This window comes from Xenopus laevis, chromosome 8L (assembly GCF_017654675.1).
Source record: "Xenopus laevis strain J_2021 chromosome 8L, Xenopus_laevis_v10.1, whole genome shotgun sequence".
Lineage (NCBI taxonomy): Eukaryota > Metazoa > Chordata > Amphibia > Anura > Pipidae > Xenopus > Xenopus laevis.
Window position 1 is genome coordinate 87,699,892 of NC_054385.1, and position 15,757 is coordinate 87,715,648.

The 15,757-nt window shown below is 37.4% G+C and overlaps 1 protein-coding gene across 3 annotated transcripts in view; it reads left to right on the top strand.

Moving 5' to 3' along the window:
- Nucleotides 1-15,757, top strand: part of wdr25.L (WD repeat domain 25 L homeolog) — a 109,680-nt gene that overhangs the window by 63,367 nt on the left and 30,556 nt on the right. The gene's annotated exons all lie outside the window — the stretch shown is intronic.

The window sequence follows — 15,757 nt, forward strand, 5'->3', positions numbered from 1 at the left end:
AGGAAACGTTGAATTGAGAAAGACACATGGGAAATGAGAATTGAGAAAGACATAAAGTAACGTGGAACAATTGTAATGTGATAGAAAATATGGAGCATTGCACAGAGTAAAGAAACATATTGCCGTGTTACATCTCTTGCCTTGAACCACCAGCAGGGTTTTACATATGACCTGTGTTATTCAATATATTTTTGGAAAGACCTACTATACCAACAGAATGAATGCTTAACCAACAGACCATTTATATCGTATTAAGTGGCCTTGCGTGAAAGACCCCCGCAACAGCTGATCGGCCAATCGAGGGAGCAGGTCTGGTTAGGTCTGGGCCGGCGGGGGCCCCACCAGGTTTTTTCGCAACCTAAAAACCATTTATCAGATAATTTTTTCTACTAGACAAACTTCACATTGTAGGTTACAAGTCACAATGCAAGAATAAAGACAGAGATGTCCTTATGAAGGTGAAGGATTGAAAAATTACAAAATTTGAGCAAAAATACAGTGCAAAAATACAAACTACTCTTTTGCTAAACTGAATAATTGTAACAAAAGGTTCAGCTGTTTTTTCTATCTTTTACTCTTCATCAGTGGTCCAGATACTTTTTTTTTTAGGGAGCAGAATGCATGATACATTCTTCTGTACACTTCTAAAATATAATTACTCCCAAAACCCAAGGAAGCCACATACTGACATGTCTTTGGCAAATTTATATCTAGATCTAAGAAAACCTGCATGCTGCTTAGGTACATCCCACTCATGGAAAGAGCAATTAAATATAGAACCAATGATTTTATATCACTGCATGAGGTGACAGACAGCGTTAATCCCACACTAAAGCACACTGTAGATCTAGGAATAACTAATAATAGAAAACTGCTTCATCAGTCCAGAACATCTGCATTATATACAGTGGTGTGAAAAACTATTTGCCACCTTCCTGATTTCTTATTCTTTTGCATGTTTGTCACACTTAAATGTTTCTGCTCATCAAAAACCGTTAACTTTTAGTCAAAGATAACATAATTGAACACAAAATGCAGTTTTTAAATGAAGGTTTACGTTATTAAGGGAGAAAAAAAACTCCAAATCTACATGGGCCTGTGTGAAAAAATGATTGCCCCCCTTGTTAAAAAATAACTTAACTGTGGTTTATCACACCTGAGTTCAATTTCAAAGGTTATAAAGCCATTTCTAAAGCTTTGGGACTCCAGCGAACCACAGTGAGAGCCATTATCCACAAATGGCAAAAACATGGAACAGTGGTGAACCTTCCCAGGAGTGGCGACCAAAATTACCCCAAGAGCGCAGAGACAACTCATCCGAGAGGCCACAAAAGACCCCAGGACAACATCTAAAGAACTGCAGGCCTCACTTGCCTCAATTAAGGTCAGTGTTCACGACTCCACCATAAGAAAGAGACTGGGCAAAAACGGCCTGCAAAGGCGCAAACCACTTTTAAGCAAAAAGAACATTAAGGCTCGTCTCAATTTTGCTAACAAACATCTCAATGATTGCCAAGACTTTTGGGAAAATACCTTGTGGACCGACGAGACAAAAGTTGAACTTTTTGGAAGGTGCGCGTCTCGTTACATCTGGCGTAAAAGTAACACAGCATTTCAGAAAAAGAACATCATACCAACAGTAAAATATGGTGGTGGTAGTGTGATGGTCTGGGGTTGTTTTGCTGCTTCAGGACCTGGAAGACTTGCTGTGATAGATGGAACCATGAATTCTACTGTCTACCAAAAAATCCTGAAGGAGAATGTCCGGCCATCTGTTCGTCAACTCAAGCTGAAGCGATCTTGGGTGCTGCAGCAGGACAATGACCCAAAACACACCAGCAAATCCACCTCTGAATGGCTGAAGAAAAACAAAATGAAGACTTTGGAGTGGCCTAGTCAAAGTCCTGACCTGAATCCTATTGAGATGTTGTGGCATGACCTTAAAAAGGTGGTTCATGCTAGAAAACCCTCAAATAAAGCTGAATTACAACAATTCTGCAAAGATGAGTGGGCCAAAATTCCTCCAGAGCGCTGTAAAAGACTCGTTGCAAGTTATCACAAACGCTTGATTGCAGTTATTGCTGCTAAGGGTGGCCCAACCAGTTATTAGGTTCAGGGGGCAATTACTTTTTCACACAGGTTTGGATTTCTTTTCTCCCTAAATAATAAAAACCCTCATTTAAAAACTGCATTTTGTGTTTACTTGTGTTATCTTTGACTAATAGTTAAATGTGTTTGATGATCAGAAACATTTTGTGTGACAAACATGCAAAAGAATAAGAAATCAGGAAGGGGGCAAATAGTTTTTCACACCACTGTATATATTTTTTATATATTTGCTCTTGTTGTATTTATAATACATGTAAATATAATAGAAAGAGAACAACAAAACTCATTTCATTGTATTACAGCTACAGACACTCAAACAAAATGTATTACAGCAAATTACCATTTTAATAATGGTAATTATGGTGGAGAACAAGTGATCTCATGGTAGTTTACGATTGTCGGTAACTGTCAGTCTTTACATTTGCAATTGTATACTGTAATTGTGGTTAAATATCGACCATCCCTTCTTACAAATTGGCTGTTACCTAAGTAAAATTATTTTGGGATTAAGTGCACAGGTTAAAAATCCAGTTGTCCTATTATTGCAATGTATATTATTAAACTAGTAAATTGACCCTCATTGCAGTGTTTTTCTTCCTCTTATACCTTCTATAATTATCTGTTATATCAATTGCATTTCATTTCCTTTAATTTCTGAAAATTATTGCAAAGTTGGCTTCTTCTTTTCAAATCTGCTTCTTTTGCTGTTTTTACCACCATTTCCAAATTACTTCTCCAACCCCTGTTGTATTAATGTGTTGATTAATTCTTTGTTTTTTTCCAGGTATTGGTTCTGGGTAGGGTCTCATACTACTCCCTCTCTCATACAGTAATAGGAGTCCTTCCTGTGATGTGGTTTTCTTCTTGCTTCATGATCAAAACACACCTTCTTTACATTCATCCTTTACGATTTTACAGACCCGTTATTACATTTATTCATTTATTAATTTGTTATCACAGAAGCACTTAATTATTGTGAAGGAGGCTGTACTCAACACAGAGGCATGTAAGCGGCAAATGCAGGTTGGGGCGCAGCATGTTGCATTTCACCTGTGTTCGGTGCATACATGCGTCTGTGTGAGTACAGCGCCTTTCACAACTATTGAGTGTGTCTACTCCTGCACTCCCCTGCGGCTGAACGGAAGAAAGCACAATGCAGGGGAGCACAGGAAAAAACAGCCATGTGTAAGGGAGCTAGCACCAATGCACTCGCGGTGCTTCAATTTCTGAAGTCACCCAAAGTTGCCTCACTAGGAAACTTCGGGCGACTTCGGAAATCTAAGCACCGCGAGTGCAAGAGCTCTGTCTGAGAGAGACACAGAGAGGTCTGTGAACCCAACACAGTAGAACCTATGAGCCTGTACACACACAGTTACCCATGTGGAGGTCTGCAGTTACTGAACTTCTATTGCTACTGAAAACTATTTTTGTTGTTCTGATCTGTTTGTGGAAGAAAACCTTTGCCTTTTCTATAAGACTTTTGCTGCCCTGACATTTATGGTAGAACTCCACGGGCGCAAAAACGCAGGGGTCAAGTCAGATGCGACGGAAATAAGAGATGGAAATGTCGGATTAAGTTGCATTGTTCATCCGACGCGACTGTCTGATGCAGACTCAGTGTGCAGCGTCTGCATCCAATAGTCGTGGTGTGACGGACGAACGCTGCGACACCATCCGACGTTCCAGTTGCTTACATTATTTCTGTAGCATCCGACTTGACGCCTGTGATTTTATGTAGCACGTCAATCGCACTGAAATCACCCGGGGAGTTCTACCCTTACTCTGTGGGAACCTGCCATACATTGGCTAAAGTATACTAGTTCGCCTTTGCAGCCTCACTTCTTGTGCCTGTTATTGCCAAAAATAAGTTCCATTAGTTCACCATTTGTATATTTATCAGCTCGCTGTACTTGCCCTTGCCCTGCTGTACTTAGCAGGTGATATCAACTTTTTTGTAATACGATAATTTTCTGCTTCAGGGAATCTGTGAATGCGATTTTTTTGGACTAAATCTATTAGTATTTTATATTAATCTCTTAAATCGGTTGCACTTATTCACAAATAGTTCCGATTGTTATTGTACAGGTATGAGATCCATTGTCCAGAAACCCATTATCATGAAAGCTCAGAATTACGGAAAGGCTCCCATAGACTCTCTTTTATCCAAATAATTCAACATTTGTAAAAACCATTTCTCTGTAATAATAAAGCAGTACCTCTACTTGATCCAAACTATAACATAAACCTTATTGCAGGCAAAATCAGCCTAATGGGCTTATTTAATATTTATATGATTTTCAGGTCCCATCCCTGTACAATATATGGCCAGCTGTCATCATTTGATTCTCTCTTTAAGTGAGTGTGATTGTAATACTTAGGGGCTGATTTACAAACATAGGTGCTAAATCAGTATACTAAAAGATAGAAAATGGAAAATAAAATCAGAAATTCAGTGGTTGCTATTGGCAACTGCAACAGAGTACCTTTATTGCTAAATATGCACTTTAATGGTTTTTCCTGGCAGTGAACTAGCCACACCATAACTGTTCTGCAGATGTCTACCACCTTTTCTTTTATTCTTTAACAAAATCATTGTATTTTTAAGTGCTTTTACATAATTGCCTGCTGAACCCATCAAATGAGGTAACTAATTATTTTCCTGCAATAGATACATTTGATTGAAAAAAAAGTTAATGCAATTTTGACAGTAGCAAAAGGATGAAGATTCTGAAGTATGGATGATGCTTTGTCAAATAGTTATATAAGGTTAGCTTGAAATTTGTTTTAAAAAAAAAATATGAACAGTGCTTTGGAGGCTTTGTTTATAATCTCAAAGCCTCTGGTTTAAATGACTTATTGCTTTCATCTCTTGGGAGACTGGAATTTTCAGCTCATTTAATTTTCTATGTGAAGGCAATTTAACCCATATCTTACATTAATGTATCCTGTTTTTAATATATATATATATATATATATATATATATATATATATATATATATATATATATATATATATAGACAAATACAAGAGTCCTCTGCACTCAATCCATTATCAATATATTTAAGACAGAGACATTTTGTGCATACTGCTACTGAAAAATGCCTTACCCTTTAAACAAAACAGGGATTGATTGTCCATATATAAATATATAGATGTCAACTGTTAATATAACCAGTAGCATAGCAAAATATTTAGAATCTGTTCTGATATTTATGAATATGGTAAAGGAGGGAGGGGAGTTCTACTGGTCATGCGGCCCATTCATAAGACAGCAATAAATACTGTTCATTCTACAAAATGCAGTTGTGCTTATTCTTCTAAAACCATTTTGTTAATTTTATAATACAGATAAGGGGTACAATGCAATACATCTGTGGAGCCAGAATGTGTGGAGGGTGATATTTTCTCTACCTAGGTGCAACACAAAAGCAATGTTTGATCTCTCTTTTCTCTAAAATTTCATATTCAGAACAATCTACTCCAGTACCACCTCCTCTGTAATATATGTTGGTTTTTCATTATTTCATATTAAGCCCCCTCCATTCCATTCTTCTTTTTCACACTGTACTATATTGTAGTCAAATTAACATCTTGCGCACCCATCTGTGTGTTGCGTACCATTTTCCAGAAAGCTCAAAATTAGGGCAGGACTCCACGGACGATTCCGCCGCGATCTGCCGCGCTGCGCAAAAACGCAGGCATCATGTCGAATGCGACGGAAATAAGGTAAGTAATTCTATTGTCGGATCGTGTTGCAGCATTGATGACTTTCAGATGCGACACGATCCGACAATAGCATTACTTACCTTATTTCCGTCACATTCGACGTGACGCCTGCGTTTCTGTGCAGCACGTCGGATCGCGGCACAATCGTCCTTGGAGTCCTGTCCGTGGAGTCTATGGGCCATCTCCCATAGACTCCTTTTTAATCAAATAATTCAAAGTTTTAAAAATTATTTCCTTTTCATCTGTAATAATAAAACTGTACCCTGTACTTGATCCTAACTAAGATATAATCAATCCTTATTGGAGGCAAAATCATCCTACTGGGTTTAATTAATGCAAAAGACATGGCATGGAGATCCAAATTTTGTAAAGACCCCTTATCCAGAATACCCCAGATCCTGAGCTTTCTGCATAACAGGTCCCATTACTCTATTTCTTTTTACCTTTGCTTTTTTTTGCCATATTTTTGCCATATCTTTGTGGATTCCACACCACTGTCTTAAACCAAGCAGTTCTAAAACTGAGCATTTTATTTATAAAGAACCTATCATAAATATATAATATATATGTTGCATAAAACATCCCATATGTAAAACATAGTTTCCTCTAAATAAACCATTGGTCCCAGAGAAGGCGGCAGTGTTTTTGGTTCATGTGTATATTTTGCATGGTAGAGCTTTTAACTTTGTGGATGCAGCAACCACCTGTGTTAATTGACAGTGGTCTTTGGAAGTATTCCTGAGCCCATGCAGTGATTTTCACTACAGAATTCTGTCTGTTTTTAATGCAGAGCTGTATGAGGGCCCAAAGATCCCACAGGCAGCTGGCATCAAATTCTAAATGTGCATATAATTTTCAGAAAACAATAACATTTCTCCGTTTAAACATTTGATACAGTATTCTGTTTTTGTTTTAATTAAGTATAGGGTTCAAATGGTTTGCAAATCATTCCATTCTCTTATTATTTACATTTTACACAGCAATAAAACTTTTTTTGGAAAGTTGTTTGTTAAACCTGGACCCATTATACCAGCTTCTTATTAGTCCAGGGGATGTTTTTTATCTTTAGTTTTAGAGCTTTTTTTTTTTTTTTTTTTTTTTACTATTGATTATATTGGGGAATTCCCACAGCTAGATCTACAGTATTTTACCATTTAAAGGGGTTGTTCACCTTCCAAACACTTTTTTTCAGTTGAGTTGTTTTCAGATTGTTCTCCAGAAATAAGGACTTTTTTCAGTTTCTTTCCATCTTTTATTTTTTACCATTGTTTAACTGAAGCTTAATGTTATTGTCTCTGGTGTTTGAGTCTGGCAGCTCAGTAATTCAGGTGCACATCTGGACTGTTACAATTTGCTACATTAGTTGCTGTATTTATTTGATACATCTCTTAGCAGCGTCTCTGGAGTATTAGCAACTATTGTATCAATTAGGGTTGCTACGTGGCCGGTATTTTACCTGTCTGGCCGGTAAAAATGATGGTTGATGTCAATGTTAAAAAAAAAAGATAAATATATATATATATGTTTTTTCACTAAAACCCTGTGAGTGCCGCAATCCTTTTTCACTGCTTATTTCCCATGTTGGCACCCAGGTATTAATTTTGTCTACGGAGTGCACCATTCCTTTGGTTTTATATATATATATATATATATATATATATATATATATATATATATATATATATATATATATATATATATATATATATATATATATATATATATATATATATATATATACCAGTATTTTTTTCCAGAAAAGGTGGCAAACCTAGTATCAATTCTAACAGCTGCCTTTAATGAAACTCAGGGATTCTGCTTAGCAGGGCCAAACAAAACAAATATATCAACTAAATCAGGGGTGTCCAAACTTTTTGCAAAGAGGGCCAGATTTGGTGAGGTGAAAATGTGTGGGGGCCGACCATTTACCCCAACATTCTTTGAACCATTAACACCATTTAACTCATTCAAACAAGGAATCACATAGCCGTAGCAGGAATATTTGGGCACATTAGTGAAATGATCTGATCGGGCCGCACTTTGGACATGCCTGAACTAAATGTATCTGTTTAATACAGTTACAGAGTTGGTGACCCCCTTCCAGAGCTGCTTTAAAAAAGAAAATTACATTTTACACTTCAATTTTAGAAAAAATTGTCACAAATAAAAAATAGAAATTGATTGGAAAAAGTCTTTGTTTCCGAGGGAACTGATCTGAAACCATCTGATCTGAAAAAAGTGAGCAACCCCTTGAATAAAAGTTTCCTGACTCTAAATGAATTCATACATTTATCAAAGCTGATACCGATGTCCATTGTGTATAATTTGTTTGACTGCTTTGAACATAGAATGAGATGGTAATGCTTTGTGCTGATCACCCATCAAAATCCTTGCTTTCCTAAGCAAATCAGGTGGGAACAAAGATTTTGTACAGTTACGAAAAATAGATTATTAAATCTAAACTGATGGTAATGGTTTCTTGTTACTGATCCAACGGACTAATGTAGTGCACTTCAAATGCAGATAAACAGATAATAATTATTATATTTATATTATATAGTATTTCAGTAACACACCATATGGGTCATTTACATTTGCTCCACAGAGTGGAAATTTCTGACATGTTCCCCCCCCACAATATAGTGGTTTTTTTCCCCAGAATTCCAGGTTTATTGTGGTTGCCAGGGTCAGAACTAGGGGTAGGCAGAGGAGGCACGTGCCTAGGGCATGAAGCTTGCGGGGATACCAGGCACATATCCTCTCTGTTGCCTACCTCAAATCCAGGCCAATGTCCCCTCACTGACCTTGGGCGAGCGAGTTCCACCCCCCCCAAAAGTCAAAGCAAACATCTGCATGTGCTTGTTTATGCATAGTGGGGAACTTGGCTGACCCAGTTGCCTTGGGTGCCCAGCCAGCGTAGCTCCTGGCAAGAATCCGATACAGTTGAGCTGAAAAAGTCCTGTAGATGTCCTTGTCAGCATTTGATGTGCACCCTATTCTTTTGTGTTTGTTCATTTGTTTTAAAACTGTTTGCATCATAATATAATGCTACACATACATAAGAAAGTCATGTTATAAACATTTATAGCTTCCAGTGTTGGGGTTTTTCACCATGGAAGAAAGCTGTAGCAGAGATACCAATAGATATCACCTCACCCCGACAACCCCACCCTCTCCCAGTGTCCAGTTTACTAAATTACTGGAGCAACCAACAATCTAAGAATACTCAGACCACTGTAGCTCTTTATTCTTTTGAAACATCTGCTGCTCATGGGATGCTGTGAGAACCCTGGAGCTGTCAACTGGTCCAAAGGTGGCAGTAGCTGCAGGGCTCCCCTGCGTTTATAGGCCCAGCAGCATTTAATTTGGAATAGAAGGCACAAGGAAGGTAGCAGGCTTCAGGACCCAACATTGTCCTGAATGACCACTTCTGTACATATTCATTTGTGTTAGGTCCTGATGAATAACCGTACAATGAAATGAACTGTTCCCATATAATGAGAAATAGTTGTTGTCCAGCGCTATAGAACTGCAGGTCTGATTTATGCCTTAAATAGGCCAAATAGATAGAATTTGTGAAATTATGCTTAGTTCTAAAACAGATTAATAGGTTTAAATTCTAAATTAATGTTTAAACTGTTTAGGCCTTAAACATCTTTTCACCTCTCCTCCATGGCTTCTACACTTACCTAGTATTTTCTGTATCAAACAGGACTCACAGCCACGCACTGTTTCCCCTTTTCTTTCTTTTGAATGTAGTTTTACTGTTCACATACCAAGCTTGTAATTTTCTAAATATGCAAGTACTTCAAGAACATTAGCAACAAGCACATAATCAGGCATGTTGCCATCACTCTTGGGTTGAGACATTATAGCATAAATACTTTGCAGGAGATGGTATCGGTAATAACACTTCATATTTCTTAATGAATCTGAATAGTGTTTATGTCGATTCATGATAGAAAGAGACCTAATCACGTTCAGCATGTCTCTATTCACTTTTAAGTGTGCTTCAGTATCATTGCAGGAAACAAACTTGTTGTCAGATTTAGAGTAATAATTACATATGCAGACGTATGAAATGCAATTTGGGCTCTTCACATAGGAGTCTCATACTTAAAGATAAAACTATGTTTGCAGCTTTCAGCAGTGAACTGTGAGAAATTGCAGCAGATGTTGTAGTTATCTAGGGTTGCCCTTCATTTCTAGTTGGCCGCTATGCCACTTGACAGAGAAAATAAAAAATGATAGCCCATGTATGTGTAAATCACTAACAAAGGAACACTTCAGGGCTTTTACTAATGCATGTGCAAAAATGGGCGCATAGATTTAAAGGAGATGGAAAGGCTAAAATCAAGTAAACTTTATCAGAAAGCATGGGCGTCCACAGACAGGGGACTTGGACGTGTACTTTATAATAAAGGATATTCTCTTGCCATATGTATACATATATTGTTTTGTTCTTTTTTATATGAACACATTAAAGGATAACTATACCCCCCAAACAATGTAGGTCTCTATAAAAACATATTGCATAAAACAGCTCATGTGTAAAACCCTGCTTCATGTAAATAAACCATTTTCATAATTATATACTTTTCTAGTAGTATTTGCCATTGGGTAATCATAACTAAAAAATAAGGGCCGCCCCTGGGATCGTACGATTCACTGTGCACACAAACATACCAACAAACTATACTTCTTAGGTCACACGAGCCAATTAACAGACAGAGTTGTATCTTTTGCTTCAACACTTCTTCCTGTTACAGTTAGCGCTGCAGTATTTCTGGTCAGGTGATCTCTGAGGCATCACAAAATGGGGGTTCAAGGCAAGAGATGTAAAAGGTCAAGATTTACTTAAATATATATTCCAGTTTGTTAAGATTCTTTAATATGCCACTTAATGATATAAACTATCTGTTGCTTAAGTATTCATTTTAGGGGTATCGTTTTCCTTTAAGAACCAGCAATAAGCTTCTAAATGGCTTACATTTTATGGTCAGCACTCCTTCAAATAATGGTCCATCCCAATGCCTATTCTAGCAGCAATCCGGATTTAGCTCTGCCCCTTCCAGCTCCTCAACTGTGTGTGGAATAAGAGAATCAGAGTAAAGAATCTTCTAAAGATCTAACAGAAACATAAATTTTATTTTTACCTTTCTAGAAGTGGCATCTTTGCAACAGTGCTTTATATGCGCCACATTTTTGCAATGTATAGCTTTTTAAAACATTTGTACCTTTCTTGAAACTCAGCTCTGAAATTTCTGCGCTGCTGATACTATATAGGTATGGGATCCGTTATCCAGAAACCCATTATCCAGTAAGTTCAGAATTACGGAAAGGCTGTCTCCCATAAACTCCATTATATCCAAATAATCCAACTCTATAAAAAAAAAATTCCTTTTTTTCTGTAACAATAAAACAGTACCTTGTACTTGATCCCAACTAAAATATAATAAATCCTTATTGGAAGCAAAACCAGCTTATTGGATTTATTTAATGTTTACATGATTTTCTAGCAGACTTGAGTTATGAAGATCCAAATGACGGAAAGATCTGTTATGTGGAAACCCCCAGGTCCCAAGCATTCTGGATAACAGGTCCCATACCTGTATTTGATGGGCACTGCTCGACAGAGGAGTCCATTTGCAATTCACACATGTCATCCTAGGGATTGTACAAAGAACACGGTCAACCCATCTGTCGAGTACATCTGCCTGGTGGTCCCAAATCTAATATGTCAGATGACTGACTTAATGAACATTGCAGCAACTATGTACTATGAGTCTGCCTAGAACAAATGCTAGGATCATCTGCAGTATACACTCTGCCTAATCTGATATAAACATTGACTTCACAGTTCTTAAACACTATAGGAGCAGTGTCACGAATCCAATAGAATATTGAACCACATACAGGCAAACCATATTTTAGAAAGCTGAATACTACACTGCTCTGCCACCTATATTATACATACCGGCTAAAGCTCTTACTGAAATAACAAAATAAAACAAATTGAGGTAATTTAAACAGAACAGCTTCCATTTACAGACATGGGCAAACTAACATGGCTGCTATTTATAGCCTATCTCACTCTAGCAATGGGAAAAGAGGGCTAAGGAAAGAAAAGCCTTTATTGAACATAAAATGAATTATCTAACCCATAGGACTGTTTTTCATTTTTCTTTATCTCTTTTGTGCCAGGGAGGATTCATAAATCATTAAATGATTTATCTCTGTAGTAGGCTGATATCCTAATTCTACCTACGGGATTGGATTAAAACAAATAACTCTCATAAGCAGGCAACACATAGGCAAGTAATTACTTGCAGTGGAATCCTGATACATTGTAAACAGATGTATCAATTTGCCTTGTTTTACATTTATTTCCTCGGCAGCCAGCGCAATGGAAAGACAATATACTTGCATCAATATTGTGACCCAGTGCATAGCTTGAGTCTAAGCCCCTGTTCTCACTGCCCAAATATCCATGCTCCCAGTCTCTTGATCCCAGCCACTGTACATTCTGCTAATGCTACATGTCTTTCTTTAGATCCTTTACACTTAAAATAGCTATTTTTGTCCATAAGGCCTCTTAGATATTATTAATTTTTGAGTTGGGATTTTTGATAAAAACTCACAACTTCGAGTTATAAATTCCCCAACCCGAATTGTAAGAATTATTAAAGTCAGACCATTAGAAAATTCGAATTAGACTATTCTCCACCTAAAACCTGCCAATTTAATGTAGAAGACAGTGGCAAAGATCCCTCTATGAAGATATTAATAGCAGTGATGAGCCATATTTTTGCCAGTTTTCGTTGCAAAAATGATGCCTCATAGACTCCACAAAAGGATAAAAAAAAATGTCCCGCATCAAAATATATGTAGCGCAAGGTTTTTTTCAGAGAAAAACTCAATTCAGATTTGATAAGAGTTTTTGTGTTGGGACTGTTCGATGGAATTTTAGATGTTCTAATTTTTTCATAAATAACATACCATTTGAATTCTGAATAAAATCATATTTATTGGAGTTTAAAAAATTCACATTACTCTAAAATTCGACCTTTGTAGAATATTCCACCCTAACTTCATGCGATCAACAGCAATTTTTATTTTCTTTGTATTCTTATTTAGAGAATTCCCTCAATGATTTGTCCATTGTGGAAGGAAAGTTTTCTATTAGGACTTATCCCTTCCTCAAATACATTACATCTCTGAAAAACAGTTGCCCAGATTATGATGGTAGTACTTGAAGAAACAGATTCAGTCCAGAGTTGCAGGATATTTGACATATTTTATTGTTTCTAAATAATAATTTGTCAAACATATTTGGGGAACAGTCTGTGGCAATATAAAGCACAAGTAGGGCCGATCGATCACTGAGCAACATTTTTTGCCATCTGCAAAAACACATTAAATAATTGGAAAATCATATCCTGGAGGAAAACAAGCACATTTTTTTGCAAAAACTGTATGTTATACACAAACATTAAATAATTGTAAGATCATATCCTGGAGAAAAAGAGGAGGGCCATGGCAATGCAGGAAGACTGGTGACAGAGTTGAGGGTGGATTGTTAATATAGTTGTATTTCTAATGGGGGTATATGTGTTTTAATCTATTTTCCTTTGGAGGCAACATTTACCCTATGGGGGAAATTTACTAAAGGGCAAGTGGCTAACGCTAGCGAAAATTTGCCAGTGTGGCGTCATTTTGGCACTTCTGCGATTTACTAACAGGTGTTGGCATAAATTCACTAGCGAAGAAGACATACTCTAGCGCTACTTCGCACCCTAACGCCAGGCGAAGTTGCTCTCTGGCGAAGGGACGTAACTACGCTAATTCACTAACTTGCAGATTTTACTGAACTTTACCTCTTGTGCCAGACTTGACTTCAACAGCTCAGCCCAGACGAAGTGCAATAGAGTAGATAGGAGGATCTTCTAAGTCCCAAAAAACGCTGGCGTTTTTTACTGGGTGATAGGCTGAAAAAGATCGAAAATGTTTTTTGGGGTACCCTCCTTCCCCCTTACATTACCTTGTACTTGATCAAAATATAATAAATCCTTCTTGGAAGCAAAACCAGCTTATTGGATTTATTTAATGTTTACATGATTTTCTAGCAGACTTGAGGTATGAAGATCCAAATGACGGAAAGATCTGTTATCTGGAAACCCCCAGGTCCCGAGCATTCTGGATAACAGGTCCCATACCTGTATTTGATGGGCACTGCTCGACAGAGGAGTCCATTTGCAATTCACACATGTCATCCTAGGGATTGTACAAAGAACATGGTCAACCCATCTGTCGAGCACATCTGCCTGGTGGTCCCAAATCTAATATGTCAGATGACTGACTTAATGAACATTGCATATTTTACTGGGTGATAGGCTGAAAAAGATTGAAAATGTTTTTTGGTGTACCCTCCTTCCCCCTTACATTTGACATCTAAACTTTACAGTGGGCACATGTGTAGGGCAATATAAGACCTCTATTTAATTTCATTAAGTTTCCCTGGCCTTGTGTAGTGTAATGTAGTTGCTGCAGCATATACGTCCTTTCTACTTTAACTGCACGCCGTATGCTAACTAGGCATCGCTAGTGTAATTTCGGGCTGCTTATTGTATTATCGCACGTGCAACTTCGCAAGCGTTCGGTAACCTGTGCTCAACTTCGGATCTTCGTGAATTTGAGCAGCCCTGGTGAAGTCCGGCGAAGCCGTTGCTATCGAATTTTTCGGCGCTTTGTGAATTTGCCCCTATGTTGGTGTTCTATATCAGCTCTCTGTTGGACTACAAATATTAATTCAAGTATATTATTGATAATCGCTGGTATTTATATAAGGAGGTGTATTTTTTTTAATTTTTAAAGCCTTCCTAACATTGATTTTTCTATTAAAGGGTATCGCTTTCTTATAACTTATTCAAGAAGTCTGTAAAACCTCATTGTTATTCTCCAAGCATTTGATGAAAGCAGCTTCCTTATAATTTCCTTTAAATTTGTAAGGCATTTCTATTGTCTGCAAATACATTTTGTTCTTTAACCAATTGAAGAAGCAAAATGAGCTTTTAAATTATTTATTTCATGCAAGAACATCTTAATGTTCTGTTCATGCCTAAGTAACCACCATCCCCATCTATCCTTGGAGTGGCATGAGGAACCGAAGTTTATATTCAGTTAAATATTAATGAGACTTTAAACTCTCACAAGTAGTGCCCTATTTATTCACTTGTTGTGGTCTTTTCTGCTTTGTTGACAACTGCCACATCTCTGTTGTCACTCAGCTGTACAGAGCTGTTGAACAATTAGTGTTTTCCTCCACAGATTATTCAGTATTCCCTCTCTTTTTGTGTTGACTGTAAGTAAAATATTTTAATGGCACTATTAAGATGCCATGTGTTGTTTCTTTTCAAGGAGGTCTAAACAAGTTCTGAATTACTCATCATACATGCTTGGTAACACAGCATAGTATCATTGTATAGGCTAAAGTTATATGCTGTACATGTAGTGCATTTTCTGTGTCTTTGTATTTATTTTTCTTTTTTTATTCAGGCTCATTAATTACTTATTCAGAGATCGTCAGAATTTCTCCTAACATGTTCACTATCATTATATTGGCTATTATTTTAAAATCATATCAGTTAATAATAGATTTACACTTTCCCCGGTTAAAAATACTTAGATCCAACATGGTAAAACAGGGTCAGACTGAGGTGTATGAGGTCCCAGGGGCCCCACACCCACCTCTGGGGCTGGCCGCTGGCTCACCCACCGCCAGCCCTCCCCCACTTTATACTTTTGCTGCAATCAAATGAAGGGAGCAATGGTGGAGGGCAGGCAGGGATTGGGTCCAGGATGGGACCCCAGATTTCAAATCACAGTCAATGGGGGTCATTTATCAACACTGGGCAAATTTGC